The following is a 17,429-nucleotide window of genomic DNA, read 5'->3' on the forward strand; positions in this document are numbered from 1 at the left end:
TTGGGCACAACAGGTTGGGAGCCAGTCACAAGGGCACTTAGATCTAGGGAAACAGTTACCTGTCGGGTCGAGCAGTCTCACAGAAGATTTCACTAGGAACCCAGTTCCAGCAAAGTAGTGGTCCTGATGCTTGGGATACAGGATGATGAGAAGATGCCAAGGATGCTGAAGATGCTGGAGCTGTGTAAGAGATGCGGTGCATGTTACTGGGAAACCCTTCGGTCAACGAACTTCAGGGGTTGTCTATGGCCTCAAGACTCAAACTCCTACGATGCCCTAGTGAAGTCCAGTGCATGTCCAATTGTCACTATTAGACTGGTCTCCCATTACAGTGGTCTTCAGCGTTTGTCCACAAGTGAGTGTCTCTTTCTTGAAGATTGATGGTCCACTTCTATGACGGCCATGGGTCCCAGGGAATTGGGGACACCTCGAGAAAGGATCTGGAGGTGATGCCGCCAGTCTGCCTACACAAAAAAGCAGGCAGGAAAGGGTGTGATTGCCATTTGCTTCACTGAGGCAGAAAACGGATCATCTGTGGCACAACCCAGAAGTCATCCTGCGAGAGGAGTTCACATTTCATCACTTCGGCAACTCTCTTTGTTCTCTTTTCCTGGAAGTGCGTCATACTTCCCAGTGAGGGGAGGGAGGGGGCAACATGTTGTCTAAGGTGACAACTGCTGCAGACAAACAGGAAGGGCAACTGAAGGTTTGGGGAACAGAGTGGTGACTTTCTAAAGTCACCTTTTTATCAAAAGATACCTTAAATCTAATTGCAGCAATAAGTCAGGTTTAATGTAATGATTATTTGATACCATGGAGTAATATCTTTGGTGGCCTAAAGGGAAGTTAGCACTTAGTTCAGTAGCTAGTGAAACTCCATGCTAGCCAATGGAGGCACCGGCTTGCCTACAATGAAAACAGTGATTTTGTGTTTTCACTGCCAGGGAACGTTAAATACAAAAGAAACATGCCCTTCTTCTTTTTAATACTCAGCACCCTTCCTGGAGGGCTGCTCAGACCTTTTCTAGGGGTAGCTTATAAATATCGAAAAATACGTTTTTGACCTGGCAAAAAGGGGTTATTTTCCCATGTCATGGGTGGGTGTGGAGGTTTAAAACTGCCCAACTAGGATACCGTGGCAGATCCAGAGGTAGTTTTCTCCTTGTCACTGTAGTGGTGGCACAGTTACATCCTACAGTCCACTAGTAACATTTAACATACTAGCCCTGGGTACCTATTGTACCACATACTAGGGACTTATAAGTACATTAAATGGGCCAACAATTGTACATATACATTGGGGTCAGAGTACATTCACTGGGACCTGGGCAGAAGGCCGTGATGGAGCAGGGAAAATACAAAAAAAAAAAAAAAAACAATGTTGTACCCCTTCGAAGTTAATGACCTCATAACTTTAAAAACACTAACTGTTTGAATGCATGAACTAATCAACAAATGCACCTTAAATTATGCACTACACGTGTGAAACTAACTGGCATTACAAAAATCTAATTTATTTACAAATTGTGAAGTTAAATCAACATAGGTTTGTGATTCGTGTAGAAAGTAGACGTAAATTGCATGTATTTTGTATGTAGTAAAATTACATTGTGGCAAAGAATGCAGATGGTAAGTAAAATGGCTTTAAATGTCGCTTATGCTAGGTAACACCTAATATGGGTCATTGGAATGGTGGGTGGTAAACAGAAGGGCTTATTTTCTATGTCTAATTTTTGCTATGTTTTCATATTAGTTCCGCTCAGACCTGCTAGGCCTCGCTTGGAAAATGGCCTCTGTCGAGAGACGTGATTGCGTGCGCAGAAAAAAGATGGCCCCCGCGCATGAGCAGAATGGAAGTTCCAGTCATGAGTGTGTGGCCTATACCCGGAGTGAGAGATGTCAAGGCCAGCCTGGCCTAAAACAAGAAGATGTGCCAAAAATTTAGCATGAATGCCTAGGAACGGATGGGAGACTCGAACTCCAGAAGATGAACAATTCAAAACTATCAGAAACTGTTGCAAATATATTAACAAAGTCAAAAAGAACTTTTGGACTTGATGAATCACGAGATTTGTATGAATGGATTATTTGCAGAACCGGTTCAGGCAAGGAGGACAATGAGGTGACCATCACCACCCCTCCAATGGACCAATCAGAATGAATGTAGCCCCTAAAAGGTTTCAATTTTGGGTATAGCAAGTTAGTGAAAGGGTATAAAAGAGTTGTGCTTACAATGACATGGTCGCATTCGCTTATTCTACATCGATCTATTCAACACGACGGATGTATGACGATACATCGCGCACGATCCCATCGCGTGCGTTAACCACGCGGCGAATACATCGCACAATCCAACACATCGGCATTTTTTACTTCGTGCGCTGTTGCAACGCGAATGTGTTGATGCCTATAGGCAAGTAGGAAACATCGCCAACGGTAACATCGGACGTCATAACATCGCGTCATTGGTGATGCCGCCTCTACCCTGACCCCCCCCCGCGACCCCCCCTTACCCATGACGGTAAACAGTATGCTTGTTTCCTAGTTCAGTAGCCTGTGCCCACTAAACAGGTGGGTATAAATCCATTTTAAAACAAAATCAATTGTGAACCGAGCCATTTGTCTATACAATGTAAGGCAGACTGACGTAGCCAAACATTTTCAAAATTAAAAAACATGCTGAAAAAACGCCTGATTGCAGAAAAGTCGTCCGCCTGCTATTTGAGTATCGTCCACTTGGTGGCAGCGGAGTGACGTCTTTAGTACATGTTTGCCCCATATGCTCTGATATGCACTGTTATGCAAACTGTATTAACTGCTGTTTTGCTAGTGCCAACTCCGGTCCTCTCTGTTAATAAACGTGAACCAGGAACGTACTTAACAATGCAGAAACATATTTAGAGAAGGTATGCAATGAAAATCACCACCCCTCCACCCAGCCACCCATCATGTCCCCATCCCCACTTTTCTCCATCCATCCATCCATCCATCCACCATGCATCCTGTCACACTTTTACACATTCAGCCACCCATCCATCCATCCATCCATCCATCCATCCATCCATCCATCCATCCATCCATCATGCATTTACCCACCACCCATCCATCCACCCATCCATCCATCATGCATTCACCCATCGATCCATCCACCCACCCACCCCTCCACCCAGGCACCCTTCATGCATCCATCCACACTTTTACCCACCCAAGCATTTACCCATCCATCCATCCATCCATCCACCCATCCATCCACCATGCATTTACTCATCCATCCATCATGCCCCCGTTCCCACTTTTCTCCATCCATCCATCCATCATGCATCCTGTCACACTTTTACATACACATCCATCCACCCATCCATCCATCACGCATTTACCCATCCATCCATCCACCCACCCATCCATCCACCCATCATGCATTTACCCATCCATCCATCCATCATGCCCCCATCCCCACTTTTCTCCATCCATCCATCCATCCAGCCAGCATCCTGTCACACTTTTACACATCCATCCATCCACCCATCCATCCACCCATCATGCATTTACCCATCCATCCATCCCCCCAGCCATCCATCATGCCTCCATCCCCACTTTTCTCGATCCATCCATCCATCATGCATCCTGTCACACTTTTACACATCCATCCATGCATCCATCCACGTGTGGGTGATTTAATTCCAGTAATTGGTCTTCTCTCTAGAGCAACTACAGTAAGGTGGTATTTCGAAGGTCTAAAAGTCGTAATTGTCCATGTGTGTGTAAACATGTCTAAATATATATTGATAATGTTTATATTGTCGAGAATCTTTCATGGGGGGGGGGTCTGTAATGTGGCCAATTGGGTGATTTCCATTAATTGGTCTTCTCTGTAGACCAACTACAGTAAGGTGGAGTAAGGTGGTATTTGGAAGGTGTAAAAGTCGTAATATATGTTAATAATGTGTATATTGTCGAGAATCTTTCATGGGGGGGGGGGGTCTGTAATGTGGCCAATTAATGTCCCATACGCCTTCGACTACAGGTGTGGGTGCGGGGGGGGGGTCGTAAAAGCGTTCCCCTACTTTATCCAATGTTGCCAATTAATGCCCCATGTCGATGTCCCATGTCGTCGCAGCACGAGTTTATGCGTTGCAATTGATTGCGATTTAAATGCTAGCGATGTAAATGTGCATGCGCATTACTAGCATGCGATCTAAAAGCATGCGGTGCCAAGCCTCCTGCGATGTGAAAGCTGCGTTGCGATGGCAGCGCGTGAAAACAGAGTCGTTGTAATGGGTGTTTCCCAACACGACACGCTGTCTGTTGAGACGATTTTTCTTCTGATGCTGAAGAGACATTGACAAATTTTGAACTTCGAAAGTTGATGGGGAAAAGGAACGAGACCGTCGCGGAATTCTATCCTGGGAGGGAATACGTTCGAGGAGGTTAGAGGGACAGTCAGTCAGCTTTGGGAACCTAACCTGTGATCTTCAATTCATGTTCTGGTGAATCATTCTCGTCATCTCCCTAAGGCCAAGGGTAATGAGTATTTTCCATTTCATATTCAATCTTTACTTAAATGCTTATGAAAATAATGTCTAGAATGTTTGCTTAATAAACCTTTACTTATTCAATGTATTCACTGAATCTAGATAAAATGTCATGCTAACTTAAAAACTGAGTCTGTGGTTATTAGAATTAAAGTTATGATCAATAATTGTTAAAAGCTTTTAATTGTGATTGAGCTGGACTTAATCGCCATCAACTGATTCCTACTAGTTGGTCCATCGACCCAAATAGCGGAGTACCTTGATGTTTGGAACTGAAAATTTCAGAGTCAAATGTATATAGTTATGATTTAGGAAAAAATATTAGCAAGGTACCCCGTATGTCTTGCAGCTCGTCTGCTTATCACTGATCTAGAAAACTGAGTGAGTGTGTGTTTCGGTGTTATGGGCCCCACCGATGAACAAGTGGTATAAGGGTTTTCTGGGTTGGTGTTATAAGGAAAGGTTTTATAACATCATCAGCATCAGCCGCACTGCACCAGAGCTTAAAAAAAAAACAGCAGTTCTTTATTTCTTTCTTTCTCTATCTCCCTCTCATCCAGATACATCAGAGGAAAGGACAATGTTCAAGCAGAAATACTGAGCAGGAAGTTTGTGTTTACTTAGGATTTGTGTTTATCTCCAGTGGTGTCCAGAGACATATGCCAGAGATCTGGGATGCTCGAATAGATATTTTTGCCTCCTAGAACACTGAATTAACATAATTATGTTCAATTTAAAACTTTCCTATTCCTGGGTGTGGATACTTAGATATTCCTTTGCATCCCTTCTTCACTGTGCTTTTCTTTGCTTCTCGGATTCCTCATATCCTTGTGAAAATTCAGAAGGAGGCAGCAGAAGTAATAGGGGTAGTTCAATTTTGGCCTCTGAGATCATGGTACCATCATCTTTTTCCTATCGCTCTATCCCTTTATTGGGAGATTCCTCTCACTTCTTTTCTGTTTACCATACAGGACTGTCTTAATCTTCTGCGGTAGGCACATTTGACTTAGAGGTTGAAAGGGTTGGGCTCAGAAATACGGGAATCCCTGACCACTTTGTTTTGGCTATCCAACTGTCTAGGTTATTTCTCAAATAAAACGCCTATTAAAGGAATTGGAAGAATGTCCAGGGATGTGTTCAGAGAAATCATTTCCTCCTGTTGAATGTGATAATAACATGATGTTACAATTGTTTGATGGGTTTCACAAAGGTTTCACTGTTTCTATCTGGGAAGCTCAGTGAGCGCCTATAAGGAACTTCTGTGAGCCTTGAGGAGGTTTTTCAAATGAGGACTATCTTGGGTTTAGATTGCTTATGAGTAGATGTTTTCTAGACTAGTCCACTGACCTTTCTTTCCTCCTTGGGGCATATCTTTGGTTATGAAATTTTTGAAAGGGTTTACTTTTGAACCTCTTAAGTCAGAAGAGTTGAAGTTTGTGACTTGTCAGAAGAGTTGAAGTTTGTGACTTTAAAGGTGGTATTTTTTTAATAACTATTAATCTAATTTTTATCACAAAATACAATGCAGCATTCGAAACAGATTCGCCGTCCATGCCTAATCAATAGTAGCATTAGTTCAATGATCCTAATAAAGTCTGTATATATACAAATACATATCAAATACCGTATTCAAGTTTTTCAAAATCCCGTCTGTCTACCCACTAACTGAGATACCGTGTTTTGTGAAAACGTGACCCGTGTCTCTGAATAACTGGGTAATCCCAGATGACGTGATAAAAGGTGTGCAAGGCCTCCCTATACTTTAAGCATTGTGGCCCCATTCCGTATTTCATTTGGCTTGATTGTGATAGCTATGATAAACACTGTAAATATTTCAGTTGAATAAGCGATAAGTGCATGTACATCACAAGGACCCTGGGGGCCATCTTGGCCTCTGTCTAGTCTGCATCATCCAAATCACCCGCACCCTGGGAGCATCTGTCCTTTTATTGCAATAGGGAATATTGTGTGTTATTCACTAAAATATCCAAAGTATACCTCTATCAACCAGGTGCTCGATCGTGCCTCAACTCCAGTGGATTATGGTCGGGTAGATTAGTGAGTTATTTGACATGGGCCTCTACGACATGTCGTAATTATAAGTAGTGCTAAAATTGTCTCTTCTGCATATCATGTCTGCATGAGATACACAACAAGTGCATGTGAACCCTGTCGTAGACATCACTGAGACAAGAAATACCAATCAGGTGTCATGCCTGGAAGACAGTCAATTCTGCTGTGGGTTTAAGCCATGAGCCGTGCCACAACAGGCTCTCGGCTGTCAGGACCCCATCCCACCCAATCTAACGAAAGCCTGCTAACCAGTATTTCAATGTCATTGCTGTGCACTGAGGAAGGTCCAACCCTATATTTGGTCCATAGAAAAAGAGGAGTAGGAAAGTGTGCCATGACCTGGCATGAAGCCATTCGGATCATAGTAAATTAGGTTGCGAATTATGCAGGTCAACCTCTTTGCCAGTTCTTTAGCGAATATATTAGTTTTGCTCTTTTACGAACGGAACCTCCTAGGCCCGTTGACTCAATTACAAAGCGATGTGCGACATTGGCGTACACTGCCGGTGTCGCTACTGTGACATGCCGCTCTACAAAATTATGGCCCTTCCCCAGCTCCTATATGCATTACAAAATACCCATATAGCGTTCCCGACGCGTATTGTAAATCAATTGAAGGGGAAATTAGAAATCTTCTTTGGGACGGGAATCCTCCGCATATCTCTGGGCCCAAACTGGTCCGTGGGTGGTATGATAGGGGAATTACCCTTCCGGATAACCAATGTTATTACCGGGCTTCCCACCTGTCAATCATAAATAAACGAGTAAATGAATCACAACAGGACCCAGAGTGTCGGATGGATAAATGGCTGATGGGACACGGTGGGTACAGAGAAGCATTGTACACAAAATCAAGTGGGCCTACTGCTCTCACAGTCGCCATATGGCACACTACCACTGCTAAATTGGGCTGGAAAAATGAATTGACACAAATGACACCACTAAGGCACGTTGCCATATTGGGCAATTTAAGTAGATGTAGTGGGTTTGATAAATGGGACATCTTTGGCATATCACAAGTTAGTGACTTAATAAAGAAGGGTAAAATACTGATCTTCGCCGAACTACAAATAGAGTACAAACTATCTGCGACCGAAACCTTCTGATATTTACAAATACGCCATGCCTTAATAGAAGCAACTAAAGAATTAAATGGGATTCCGAAAGCCACCCCACTGGAGGACAAATTACTGGCAGATCCCATGCTGAGTAAGGCAATCTCCCTCACATATCGTAAAATAATTAACAACTTACCAGAGCCGGTGACTCACCTGTACACGCGCTGGCAGACTGACGTAGGAGACTTGGAGGACGAGGACTGGCGCAAAGCGTGATCCTCCCCTCGCGAGGTGGCCATACCATCAAGTTTGCGACTGGTCCAATTGAAAATTTTACACCACACATAAATTACATGCACGGCACTTGTTAAGATGGGCCGCAGTAGCTTGACAGACTGTAGAAGGAGTTGCGGGGAGGCGGGTACGTTTTAGCGCATACTCTGGGAATGTCCCTTGATACAGAGTTACTGGGAGGCAGTTAACCAAGTTGTGAATGAGGTGAGTGGAAGCACCCTAACTTTATCTCCTAAGACATGTCTCATAAACATTTGGGACGCCACTGACCTCAACAGTATGGATCAACTGTGGGCGGCCAATGGTTTTACAATTGCAAAGCGTAACATTGCTCGGAAATGGGGAGCTCCAGACCCACCATCAATTGCAGATTGGAAACGGGATCTTGATTGGTGTATGTTGGCGGAACAAGCAGTCTAAATGAATAGAGGCTGCCCCAAAAAATGGGATAAGATCTGGGGGAAATGGAAAGCATATCGAGGTGACATTTTTGTCCTCCCTCTCCAAGAGGAGGCATAGGACAAGTTGGTCAAACTTGTGACATAATCCTGAAATGGGGGAAAAGGGGGAATGGGCATAGGTGGGATATTCAGTATTGAATTGTAATCTCCTGTGATCCATTTGAAGTGATGCACAAACTTGTATTGTATGGATACGTTTTCTAAAATAAATAGGAAGTGTTATAAAAAAATTATTTATATAGTAGCTTTCCTGCCTTATCTCCAAAGTCATATACTGTAGGCTGAGGGCTGTATGTGCCAATATGGCAGAGTGTAGCAACTTCTATCTTAGCATTTGGTGGGCCGCCTTGGCTTTTCCCCACTTCTTCTGCATGTCATCGCTTCACCTCTGCGACAGCAACAAGCATCACCAGCATCACTGCCTCTTTGGCCTCACAATGCTCCTTCTTGCCCCCTTCCAGCCACACACCAGGTTGGAACCTTTCAATTGGTGTTGCCTTCCAGTATTGCTAGTCATGGTGCACTGCAAACAAGCTCTTTTTTTACAACTGCCTAGGTGCTGAAAGCAGTCTGCTGTATGATAGCATAGCACCTGTTGAGAAGCCAGAAGGGGATGAAGATTTGGACATGCACATATAACCCAAGAAAAGAATGGAAGTACATTTTGTATCATAATGGAACATCGCAACTTTTATTTCTGATGCCAAAATCCTGGCGAAACAATAGACATACATCGCTATGTTGTGCATTCAGGCAATAACCTGTACATTTGACAATGTGGATGAAATGATTTGTGACCAAGTGGTAATGCGTATGACAAGCACCTAGTCAAAGGTTACTTTGCCACAAAAACCAAAGCCTCAACAAGCTTATCAACAACCCCTAGAACACCAAACATTATACTTATTTTATGTAATGGGTTTGATGACGCCTTGAGACTGGAGGTGTAATGTCGGGTGTCAGCCTGCGCTATGTAAAACTGAAAAAGTAGTTCAGAGCAATGCATGGGGTCACAAATATATCTGGGCCACATTCCAATGGTAGGTGCGCGCTACGTACATGCTAATAAAAAAGGTATAACATAACATTACAGTACTGCAAGTGGCAGTAGAATCAAACCATCAATTATTATCATAATGTGAACACTCCCTGTCGGTCTTTGGCTGAAGCTGCAGAAGCATGGGCTTCTTTTCATTTAAAGGAATTAAATGCTATGGCGCCTCATCTACATCTATCGCGCTCTTCACTCAGTCACGCACAGTAGTCGAAGTGGGCAGGATCTTAGGGGCACGGCGAGCCCATACTTTTTTAACTTCAGAAACACACTTCCACAGAGCTAATATGTCCTGGAATGTGAGGGGAATGGGATCTGCCATCGAGCGACATAACATCAATAGATATTTAAGATGCAATGGGGTTAATATTGTAATGCTGCAGGAGACTCGCCTTACAGGAGTTGAGGTGGTGCGACTGCGCTGCAGATGGCGCAGACAACTACATGCCACCTCTTATTCTGCATATGCACAGGGTGTATTGATATGGGTAAGAGCCGGGACCCCCGTTGAACCCTTGCATGCATTGGTGGATGTTGAGGAATGATATGTTTTAGTGAAGGGTAGGTTACTGGAGAAAGAAGTGACCCTGAGGAGAATATATGCACCTAATCATTACCAGTTCCCCTTCTTTCACTCGCTGTCAGCCATGCTGGGAAGATTGGTGAGTGAAGACTTGATAGCGGGTGGAGACTATAACTGTATTACTGAGGTGTTATTGGGCCAATCTACCCCCGCTGCCCCCCACGGCCAGGGACTCCGGTCCATAAGTGTTAATAAATGAATGAATTGGATAGTTTATTAGTCAATTAAAACTATAAACGTTACAAAAGACATACATCGAAAACAATATTTACCTAAAATGATCTGATGACTTATTAACCAACCATTTCATTTCTTAATTGGAAGACAAATTCAATATTTCCTATCCTCCATATTTATAAATCACAAATAAAAATACCAGTATGCAAAGGTTAAACTGACAGGCTAGTTGCCTAAGCAATGATTAAACCATAGACCTTGGGGAAATCGTACATACCACAACACCTACCTACAAGTCTAAAAGTGATTAGCGATCATTAACCACATTTTTAATTTCCTAATTAAGGAGCACGTATAGAATTTACTATACAACCGATTGTGAATTCGCAGATAAAGTGCCAATGTGCAAGGTTAAGATATGGTTAAAGTGCCAATGTGCAAGATTAAGATGACTAGAAAAGAATAACTATGTGTTGTGAAAATGTTTCATAACTTTACAAGATAGGGAGCAGCTTGTGTCAATTTCCCCAGCAGCCTATCCCTACATGGCAAGGTGCCCAATGGATTCTTATTGGGTCTCATCACCAACTCGTCCCCCCCACCCCCACTCCTCCCATGTCCAAGCCTAATCTCCTGTCAGGGCTTCAAAAATAGCCAGGAACTGACCTAATCGAATGTTCAACATTGTACTTCTTGGGTCCAATGACTCCATCAGTGCAGACATACAGGACCTGATTCCAGAGCTTTTAAACGCTCTTCCTAACAAACTTCTTTGCTGGTTTACCAACACAGGACAAATACATATAACATGCTGTAGAGTCTCAACTCCTTGATGACATCGGAAGCGACTATTGTCTTCTCCTTGGCCGCCTTCCCTCCATTTTGGAAGGAAGTCTAGTGTGGGTATCTCACTGAGTCTAAATGCCAGGAATGTCTGATTTACCTTCTAATGTTATGGCGCTTAACGAAGAGTTGAATATGATTTCAAAACCAGGCACCCATGAAGACGCTTGGACAGCTTTTCTTTGTCTTCTATTCAACTTTGCAGTTTAATCGGCTTATTTACCATTTTCTTAAAAACTTGCCCAGATATATTGGCATTCCATAGATGACCCACTTCAAGTCTCCCAATACTGCGCTCCAAATATTTCTTATAGACTCCATTCCCCCGTTGGAGATTGACTTTAATCCGAACTCGATTGACCAGAAAATCATCAGCGGCTAAACACAATTTATGGCAGAGCTTTACGAATGCTGCAGGTCTAGCAAGTGTCTGTTTCGTTATTGAAAACTCCAACCAAATTTGGGCAGGTGAGGCTGATCTGGGTAGGCGGAAGGTTTGTTTATACGATCTTATCACTAGTTAGTCAAGTAGGCTGGCCTCAGTACCTAACATTATCTCTGATCTGTACACAAGAGTTGGTATCAGTTTGGCCTTCATTACTGCTCCCAAAGGTTTGAAGCTGTGACCTTGGATGGTTCTTGTCAATGGTGAAAATGTATGATTAACTGCCTGAGGTTTCCCCTTGATCACCTTTCTCTGGGGTACAAATGTGCCTCTTGCATCTATTTTAACCCCTACGTATATGTAGGTGGATACCTCATCTATTGTATTTCCACTAGGATGCCACTTACAGGTTTTTTTTATGCGCCGGTTTAATGCAAACACATTGGTTTTTTTGCGGTTTACTTCCAGGTTATTCTTATCTGCATGTATGTCAAGACAATTAAGTACCCTTTGAAGGCCTAGTTGTGTATTACTAAGAAGTAGTAAGTCCATAAGTTGTCGATGGACTTTCGGAAGTGGCTCAAGCTTTCGGGAGTTAACAGATATCTGGCACTCACAACATGGTGGGGAGCACGATTACTACTTCTATTCCCACATTTATGCCTTACACACACGATTAGACAGGTTCCTTTGTTCTGGAAGATTGTGCCCTTACGCCACTTTCATAGAGTACTTGGGGTGCACCCTTTCTGAACATAGTCCTTTGCACATGGGACTCCGGCTGTCGGACGATAGGGCATAGATTCCAACCTGGCACCTTCAACCGGCGGCACTGGAAGTCTTGTGCTATAGGGAGATGTTACAGACAGCCATAATACACTATTTCGATAAGGATCAGGGGATGGCGTCATCTCCTCTCTTAGAGTGGGAGGCCTTCAAGGTTTTCATCCGGGGTCATTGTATGGGGCAATCCGTGAGAGTCAGCAAGGAATTTAACACAGAATTAGGTACACTGGACGCCACGCTTCACATACTTGATAACACCTTGGGGATAGACCCGGCCAATCACCATCTCTTTCTTGACACCACGGAGCGGCATCATGCCATCTTAGAAAGACTGCACTGCCAGAAAACACACAATGAAGAGGGCAAATCAGGGAGGCTTTTAGCATAGCTGATTCGCCCGGAAATATGTGGTGCACCCATCACATACTTGACATCAGCCACAGACACACATATTTATTCCCCGCAGGATATAAACGATGAGTTTAGACAATACTATAAGACCCTGTACTGCAGTCCAGCAGCCCTTCCAGACAACTTACTGGCTGCGTTTCTATACTGTTAACCCCTCCCAACACTCACACGTAAGGCACAGGAAAGCATTGGAGGCCCAGTGACAGCTCTAGATATTAAGCATGGGGTATTAAAGACATGGCCACTGGAAAGACCCCCGGCCCAGATAGGTTCCCATCAGAATTCTATGTGACCTATGTGCGTCTGTTGGCCCTTGGGTTGGAGGCACTTTATGCTGAATCCCTGAGGGTGGGCTGACTACCAAATACTACTTGTAGTACCGTTATACCCTGCCCCAAAACCAAAACTCTTGGGGCACCCATTACAGCTTTTCACCCGCTGTCTATGCTTAAATTGGATTTCACAATCTTGAGTAAGACACTAGCTACTAGACTTCTCCCCCATATGTCGGACCTGGTCCATGGAGATCATAATGGTTTCAGCCCACGCCGTAGCACGTGCCTAAATTTTAAGGAGACTCTACCACCCTGAGGTTCCGCACCAACTGGAGGCATTAAACCTTGAAAAAACATTTGATTTGATGAGATGGTATTATTTGGAGGAGGTTATGCATAAATTAAATATGGGTGAGGCTTGAATCAGATGGGTATCCCTACTATATATGAGACTGACTGTGTGGGTTAAGACCAGCAGTACTATCTCTGCTTCCTTTGCTATCTCCCGGGGCACCAGTCAATCCACTGTTGCCCCTGCTTTTTGTGCTAGCTATTGAGCCATTAGCAGAATTCTTTCGGAGAGAGGGGAGGGGCGGTGGTATCTAAGCGGATGGCAATGAGCACATTATCTCCCTCTATGCAGACAACCTCCTCCTTTACCTGTCCGGAGGCTCCGCGGGCCAGAGAGGTGATCAGACCCCTGGATGACTTTGGGGTGATATCGCGACTGAAGGTTAATAGATCGAAAACATGCTTGTTCCCCTGTACTCACAATGCTTGCACTGATAGATCTCCCAGCGGGACTTACTTGGTCGCCAGTGACCTTTAAATATCTCGGTATCCAGGCGTTTCATCAGCTTGAAGATATGAGCGAAGAAAATTTGGGCAAAACAGTACGATCCCTGCTGAACTGTGTCACTTCCTGGAGATCTCTGTGCTTGTCGCTTATAGCCCGGGTGTCCCTCTCCAATATGGTGATGCTCCTGCAATTGTTATATTTCTTCACAAATCTCCCAGTTAAAATCTCAGGGGCATGGTTTTGACTGCTGGATGTTCTGCTCCTTGAGCTGGTGTGGGATGGAGGCTGTCATAGGGTGTACCTTGCTGTGCTGAAATGCCCGCCTGAGCAGGGTGACCTTGGGGGTCCCAGACTTCCAGTTGTATTTTATGGTTGACACAGTTGCAGTGGGTGACCAGGTGGATCGATGATGCCTGCCATGGCACCTTGGACACTCTGGGATTGTCACCACATCGGAGGCTTTTACTTGCTTAGTTATTACGCCCTGCTGTGCTGATACCCCAACTGAACTTTTTGATGCAGGTAGCCTTGCATAATTGGAGATGCTGCATTGTGAGGACCAGTAGGGCGCCATTACATGCTTCGGCTATACCGCTGTTGGGGCTGCACTATGGGACCCCGGTTCAATACGTCACATCTGCCCAGCTTTGGGCCTGGACTTCAGCTGGAGTGACAATGGTGAGGGACTGTTTTGAACTGGGTGCCTTTATCCTGATGGAGGAGCTCTGTGACCATCATGCTCTAATTCCTCACTTATGGGGCATTGATGCGGTTGTATACAAGCTTATGGGGCCTGGGAGAAGAGGAACCGCCACAGCATGCGGTGCTGCAGCTACTGTTCCCCCTTGGCTCAGCAAGGCGTCCGGTAGCCTGGTTGTACGAGGAAAATGAATGACATAGGATGGAAACCATTGGCGACTCTTAGGAACCGATAGGAGGACGCCCTAGGCACTGCCATTCCAGATAGGGAATGGGATAGAATGTTAGACTACCCCAAACACATTTTTCGCTACATGAGGTTAAAATACATGCAATTCAACCTCTTCCACAGGCTGAGGATTATCTACGGAGGAGATGCCCGAGGTGTCGATCTTCGACACATATATCCGTCACATGACATGGGGAGGCCCCTCCATTCAGGTTTTTTGGAATGTAGTTCTGCTTCGCCTCCATGCAGCTGTTGGACGCACATTACCTTGCATGATGGAAACTTGTCTCTTGGGAGGTATTTCTAGACCCAAAGCGCACAGAGTGGACACTCGATTTTTTGATTTGGCCCTCGCAGTGGCCAGGCACAGGATAGCCCTAACATGGAAAATGCGGATTGGACCAGTGGTTGAGGTATGGGCAAAGAATGTTACCACTTGGGCTAGAGTTCAGGAAAGCAAACACGGTAGATAGGATGCCCGAAGCCTGCGAAGACGTCCTACAGCGGGACTGTGGGCGAAGATACTAAAAAACTGGGAACACCTGGATGGAGACTCTTGTTCCCAACACAGTGGCTCGGAGGGTGGAGACGGTGACGACAGGGACATGGAGTTGGTTGGGGTCGGTAACAAAACCCCTCAGATCCAGGACTGAACACAGGGTGAGACGATTAAACCCACTCTGCTTATAACATTGCGTACTGTCCATAAGCTTCGGCTGAGATACAGTATGTGATATCGCTCCCCTACATAACCTTGACATATAAACACTGGAGCTGCCAAGATGCCATCTTTTTAGAGCCAGGAAAGTTTTGAATCCTCCCCCCATTGGCATTAATAGCTGAAGCACTTGAGGTCCAAATCACAGAGACATTTTGATTGTTATGTTTGATTTCCCCTGTTTATTGATAACTACTCATTTATCTCTGATTCCCTCCTGTGTTTGGCGTTAACTCAGAGTCACTCGACCCTAGAACACCTGCTCAGACTAGCTACCACGCCACGCACTGTGTAGACCTGATTTAGCTCGGATCGAAGAAAACCACACACTCATATAGGCGGCAGCCCCCCTCTAGCCATGCAGATGTCGTACTCATGGATACTTTGGTTACAGGTGAGATGGACGGGGAAGGCCAAGCTGGTGTATGTGTGGTTCTTGCGTGATGGTGATTACTGCAAAACTGTATGGGCTCAGTTACTTATTCTGTTGTGGTAATGTGCAAGCACTGAACTGTTTTAAATGTCAATAAAAATACGTTTTAAAAATTAATAAATAATAAACACACTTCCCCTACTTTTTGTGAAGAGACAACCATCCCAGGACAGTTAACCCCAACAGTGGAAATGTTTCAGCTGAAGTGTAAGGCAGGGAGTCTCCTGTGCTGTGAAACCGAGGGAGGGGCAGATAGCTAAACAAGCCTTCTAGCCAGTGCGCCTGCTTGCCTGAAAGAAATGTAAATGTGCGCCACTGGTCAATCTGCACATGTAAAGGCTGCTTGGAAGCCGGTATTGTATTTAATGGACGGAATCTCTTAAAGCTTCCTGATGACACAAAGTGTTCCTTTTGAGTGGTATTGCAAGTGAGTTACCAGCTAATCTGCGAAGTATGTGCTTTTAAAAGACAGTTCTAAGAAAGTTTGCACTAAGTACACAATAGGGTATTTCTAAACTCAATATTTTAGGAGCACTTTTTCATTGCGCATTTTGTAGCTGTCTATCTTATACAGTGTATATATAATCAAATTTTAAACAATGATGTACATACAGTGCTTTCTGTCACAGACTGCGCCCTCATAGCACTAAACACAGAAGTCACTATTCTCTACTACAAAGACCAGGATTCAATTCTCTGGTTTTACACACACAGACCTCTGTAGTGCATTAACAAATAGAGCTTTCATATTGTATGATAGTACATTTCCGACTGTTTAACTTAACTTGCATTTATTTTTCCTTTAAGCTGTGCTTTTTTAATATATATAATATATATATATATATATATAATTACCTGAAGATAAAAATCTGAAATACGTTATAGAATATATATTATTTTTTGTTATACCTTAGAACCCCCCCCCCCCCCCCCCCCTTTGCACGCAGCATCACAGTTCCCGTACTTTTTTTTAATACACTTCAACTGTTGGTGACGCAGAGATTGAGAGTAAGCCATACACGCTAGAAAGTATTAACTTTAACTTCAACCCTGGGGAAAATACCTGTGGCATCGATATTGGACCCAAACCCTTGTGTTTCAGACAAACCCCGAAATGCCCAGGTACTTCTGTTGTATTGTTTATTATTATTATTATTCAAATGTTACCTTAGTTTGTCCTGTTAGGGAACCCATCATTAAGAATAAGTAGAATTAGAATGGTGTGATGTATGTGGAATGTTGTAGCCAGGCATCTTTTGGATGAGCTGGAGAACTTACTGGTTGTTGGATGCTACTGCTCCCGCTGGCTAGGGAAAATATTCTCAATAAAACTTCTTTGAAACTTTATTGGAGACGTGGATTTACTACAACTCCTTGATGCGATCTCACACATGAAGTGGTACCTGGATGCAGTGCGACGATGGCAGCTGGAGCAATGTTGGAAGGCTGGACTCAGTCTCAGTGACAGCGCGAGGCCGAGAGAATAAGGAAGAAGGCATGTCCTAGGAGCCCCGTTACGCCCCCAACCGTTTTTAAGGCCATCTTTACATCTACGACGTTGGGTCGTATGTGATATCAAGTGTAGCCCCACCCCTGGTGTGGATGTGAAGGCTGTTTTT

The 17,429-nt window shown here is 44.1% G+C and overlaps 1 protein-coding gene across 4 annotated transcripts in view; it reads right to left on the reverse strand.

Moving 5' to 3' along the window:
* The window catches only part of KIAA1191 (KIAA1191 ortholog), a 172,511-nt gene extending 155,101 nt beyond the window's left edge, over nucleotides 1–17,410 (reverse strand). The window contains exon 1 of one of the 4 annotated variants that reach the window (XM_085618277.1): nucleotides 17,214–17,410. The gene's annotated coding sequence lies outside the window, so the exon portion shown is untranslated. Of the gene's footprint in view, nucleotides 1–17,088 lie in introns of all 4 variants that reach the window. The other 3 variants (XM_085618271.1, XM_085618272.1, XM_085618276.1) reach the window with 3 other exon arrangements.
* Between the last annotated feature and the right edge of the window lie 19 nt (nucleotides 17,411–17,429).

The sequence above is a fragment of the Triturus cristatus genome, chromosome 7 (genome assembly GCF_964204655.1).
Source record: "Triturus cristatus chromosome 7, aTriCri1.1, whole genome shotgun sequence".
NCBI lineage: Eukaryota > Metazoa > Chordata > Amphibia > Caudata > Salamandridae > Triturus > Triturus cristatus.